General features: G+C 36.5%; 1 pseudogene; it reads right to left on the bottom strand.

Annotated features, from left to right (window-relative positions):
- Positions 1 to 2,498: 2,498 nt before the first annotated feature.
- LOC142435289 (U7 small nuclear RNA) lies at positions 2,499 to 2,570 on the bottom strand (annotated as a pseudogene).
- Between the last annotated feature and the right edge of the window lie 2,595 nt (positions 2,571 to 5,165).

Below are 5,165 nucleotides of genomic sequence, written 5' to 3'. Positions count from 1 at the left end.
TAGCCAAGATATAGACCAGTTCATTCACCCCTTTGTAGAACCACACCTACACCTATTCCTGCCTCTCTCTCACTATCATCATCCTACAGAAAACGTTAATTTGTATCCAATTTCTGTAATTCGTATCATTTAAAATGACATTTTACAACATGGAACCTTTTAAAATCTATTCAATTCCCATGAGATCTGTCCAAGTCATTGCATATGTCAATAGTATGTTTTTATTGCTGGGTTGTACTCAACAGTATGAATTTACCACAGTTTGTTTATACACCTATTCAACAATATCAATGTTGTTTACAAGTTTTTGCTGTTATGAATAAAACTTCTGCAAACATTCATATGAAAAACTTGTGTCAATGTATGTTTTATTTTCTGGGATAAATGTCCTAGAGTTCCAATTCTAGGTCATATGATATTTGTGTGATTTTTGTTGTTGCTTTTAAGTAACTGCTGTATTCTTTAGCAGGGTGGCTGCATGATATTCTATTTCCACCAGAAAGGTATGTGTGGTCTAGTTTCTTCATATATTCCCCAGATTAGGACATTATAAATATTTTTTATCTTACCATTTCTGATAGGTTTGCCATGAAATATCACTGTACTTTCTCTTGCATTTCTCTAATAGAAATGTCTCAGTTTGCTGTACTACAGTAGCTTATTGTTGATGCTATGGCATCAGTATTTTAAATACCACCAGGTTCACCCAACCCATGGTGAACAGACTTCCATGACATTTCCAGACCAATATAGATAAAGAAGAAAGGGTTGTCCATTTCTAAAAAAATACCCACAGAAAACCTTAGGATGATTAGTAGGTCATTGACTATTATAGTGACAGAAGATGAACCCCTCAGTTTGGAAGACTCTTTTATATGCAGGTGTGAGATTATTAATGATATGAAATGAAAAGCATGATATCACATTCATCATCATAAAGAACATATAAGTTCTAATTTGAAGTACACTGTCATTAGGATTGAAATAATATTTGTACAACTAAAGGAGATCAGCTAATATGACTATTATTCATATTTGTGCTCCAAAAAGCTGTGCCCCAAAGATTAAGACATTTAAGAATTCTACCAAATTATTCAGTCTCACACAGAGCAAACATGCAGTCAAGATACGTTGATAATTACTGTTGCTTGGAATATGAAAGTAGAAACAAAGAGGAAGAATCAATTGTTAGAAATATGTACTTAGTGACAGAAATGACTATGAGGATCCAATGATTCTTTTTCTTTTGTCCTTTTACTTTTTAAATTTTATTGGTACTTCATCAACATATAAAATTCAATAGTTCACTTACATCAAGAAGAGTTGTACAATCATTACCAAATTAATTTTAGATTGTTTTCCTCTTCCTTGGACTCATTTCTAGTCCAATAATTAATATTTTAATTGTAGAAAAACATACACGACAGAATATTCTCCAGTTCAACAACCTCTACATGAAAAACTCAGTGTCCTCAATTAGACTCTTCATGTTGTACAATGATTATTGATATGCTTTTCCAAATTACTCTACTACCATTAATATAAAGTTAATGCCAGTAGAGCAAAGAGATTCTTCCCTTCATCCATGGAAACTATTGGTCATGTTTGGCTTCTTCATTCACCTCCTTCTCTTCCTCCCCCTCCTCCTCCTCATCTCTTCTTCCTCTTCTTCTAGTAGTTTTCTTGATATAATATTCACATATAATACACATAAGATTAAATTGCTTTTTAAAACAGTTGTATATACATCATTACAATTAGTTATAATATTCCCTTCCCCAGTCCTGCATTCATGATTTCGTCACAACCTCCCCACCCTCCACCCACTACCCCACATCTCCGATAAACCATTGCATCAGCTATTGTCTTTATGCATCAATGTATTCTGTTCTCCATACTCAGGGAAATGTAACAGAAACAATAGAAAAAAATTAAATGGAAAGAAGAAAAGAATAATGTGGGAAAAAAATGAGTAAGAAAGAAAAGTCACCAACAATATTTTAAAAGCTACAGAAGGAATATCTGTTCTGGAACAAGCAAGAAATATTTGCACATGAAAAAATTCTGGTTAGGTAAAGAGGGAGGTCATATTATTCCAAAGTTTGATCCACCTCAATCATGTTTACAACAATCTCTGTCTGATAGTAAAGCTGTTTTAAGTCCCCCGCCTGTGACTAGAAGGTATCTTCCAGAAGCTTAAACTGACCAGATAGTATGCAGATGGATTTTGGGCTCCCACTGTCATTCCTCTACAGCGTTCTATAAATGGCATGTTCACAATTTAAGCTCTGATACTATTTACCTTAATTATATTTGGATTGTATCATCATCTTTGACTCAAACAGGCAGGTGTGCTTCTTAGGTGTACACTGTATTGACATCTCACTTAGATTGCTGCTTGTTTGAATATAAGCTATTAACCCCAGACTCTATTTCTTTGTTGTTGTTGTTGTTGTTGTTATTGTTAGATACCTGTTTTACTGGTGTGTGTGTGTGGGGGGGGGTTTCTGGAAAATAAAACAAACAAACAGAAAATCTTCTAGATAAATTATAAAAGAGCTGTAACACTCCCAGACTGTATTTCAATTGATAACCGGGAACCATATGCTATCTTTGCCAGACTTTGCTGCAGCACCCTAATCTTCAGTGATCTCTTCATGGAGGCGAGTATTGAGCAGGACATGCTATAAGAACTAACTGTTCTTGGATTGGGACTTGAATTAAGTGGGAGCCGAGACAGGTTGTGAAAAACTCCAGTGAACTTGGTGGTCATATTATGACAAAACAAAAGCCAACAACAACAACAAAAAACAAGCAAACCAATAAACAAAGGAAGCAAAAGGTATAAGGAAACTGCATTGATAACATCAACAATTTACCAAATGGAATAGAATTTAAGGTACTTTTGAGATGAAGATTTTGTTTTAATGTAGTCCAACTGTAGGCTGCAATCCAGGAGTTGTTGCTTTGTACACAGTGATTTCTTAATTGATTGAACTCTGTTTACATTGAGCATGTTAGGAGAAATTTTCCTGTATCACTTCTTACGAGGACAGATTCTTGCCTATTAGATTAAAATTGGTCATATTCTTGAAAGAGGAGCATTGAGGAAATAAGTACATAGTGGTCTGGGTCCACAATAATTGGACACCCACTAAGACAGGAGTCCCACCCCAGGTCCAATAACGGACATTTCCACGGTCTTGCTTGGCCATTCTTTTCATCCTCTCCCTTCAGGGAATGTCTATCCTAAATCCAAGAGTACAGGTAGTTTTGAGGGTAGTCCAAGTTTGTTCAGTCAGCCTTTTACATTGAATCCTTCTGGTGTGGCCCTTGGGGGATGCCATGTTCCCTGTAATGCCAACATCTAAGCTTGGTTCTCAGAGGGTTGGGTGGAAACATATCCAAAGCTTATACCCAGAAGACAGAACTGGTTTTATTCTCTCCTTAGGTGCCCTACAATTATTGTTTATCATCCCTTCCCAATGTGAAGTTGTTCCTCCCCATTTACTCACCATGCCCACCAACAGAAATGTCAGTGCCGTTTCTGAAATTTAGATGCTTCACTCCCCTGATGTTAGCTTGGTTTTCCAGTAAGGTTCGCTGCTCATTCCTGTGGAGTTCCTGTTGATTTGTCACAGTCTTGTCTCAACTTTGTATAGCATCAAGTGGATGACCTTGTCCCCTGCCTTAAAGGAATGACCCAAGCCAATGTGAGGTCTCCTCTTTTTAGGTAGTTCTTATGATTTGCACATAAGTGGCCAGTAGACAGCCATTCTACACATTTATTTGGGTATTGGTCTCTAAGATTTGCTTAATTAGTGTTTCTCCTTATAGTAATGGACTCATAAAATATTTGTCTTTTTGTGACTGACTACCTTCACATACTTTAATGGTTTCCAGGTTCTTATGTTACTCTTGATTATGTCCCACATTGTTCTCAAGCTTTCCTTGGTCTTTTTTGAATGTTAAAATATGTGTTCTTTCTTTAGCTTGAAGTCCATAGATTTGTCTTCAAGTTTGTTAGTTCACATTTCCTTCTTTTGGGATTCTGTTTCTGTTATTTTATGGTTTTGTGTAATTCTGGTAATGTGGCATTTGGTTTTGTGTTTCTCTTTGGAGTTTTCATGAGGTTTCTAGCTTTCCTATTTTTTTTTATTTTATTTTTTTAATTTTATTTATTTACATTTTATTAGGGGCTCATACAACTCTTATCACAATCCATACATAAACATATACATACATCAATTGTATAAAGCACATCCGTACATGCTTTGCCCTAATCATTTTCTTTCTTTCTTTCTTTTTTCTTTTTTAATCTTTTTATTGGGGCTCATAAGGCTCTTATCACAATCTGTACATACATCACATGAGCAAAGCACCCTTATACATTCATTGCACTCGTCACTCTCATAATTCACCTTCCACTTGGGTTCCTGGAATCAGCTCGTTTTCCCGTTTTTTCCCCCCATCCCCCTCCCTCCCCGATCCCACCCCTGGTCCCTTGATAGTATATAAATAATTATTATATCTTATCTTACACTCCCCGGTGTCTCCCCTCACCCACCTCCCCCTTGACAATCTCCCAGAGAGGAGGTTACACATAGATCTCCGAGATCGGTTCTCCCTTTCTACATGCTCTTCCCTCCTGGTGTCGCCACTCCCACCGCTGGTGTTGAAGGGTTCGTCTGTCCTAGATTCCCTGTGCTCTAGCTTTCCTATTATATTATTTTTGTTCTCTTCCTTCATCTGCTTTCTGAGTGCAATCATCATTCTTTTAAATTCTTTCTATGATAATTCCATAGCCTGTTCGATTTCGGTCATTTCATTTAAGTCGGATCGTTTTTAAGTTATTTGTGTCTGTTTTTCTTGTTTTTGTTGTTGTTGTGGGTCGATAAAATCTCTTGTTTCCTTGACATCTTGGTGTGACTATTGGCTGCGTTATGGAAGTGGGATTTCGCGGAATTAGTGAAACCTATTCGGCGGTATAGTGGAGAGGTGGCAGACACTTTGCATTAAGTATCTGGGGAAAGGGTTAGATTAAATGTTAAGAGGGAGATAAACAAGTGGAAAAGAAAGTGTTAGATGAGGGATAAATTAATTTAAAAGGGAGGGATCATATAGTGTTCATTGTACGTTACAATAAATGAAAATAGTTCCAAACT

Source organism: Tenrec ecaudatus, chromosome X, assembly GCF_050624435.1.
Source record: "Tenrec ecaudatus isolate mTenEca1 chromosome X, mTenEca1.hap1, whole genome shotgun sequence".
Classification (NCBI taxonomy): domain Eukaryota; kingdom Metazoa; phylum Chordata; class Mammalia; order Afrosoricida; family Tenrecidae; genus Tenrec; species Tenrec ecaudatus.
Note: the sequence above shows the minus strand (reverse complement) of the source record. Positions and strands in the feature narration are given on the sequence as shown.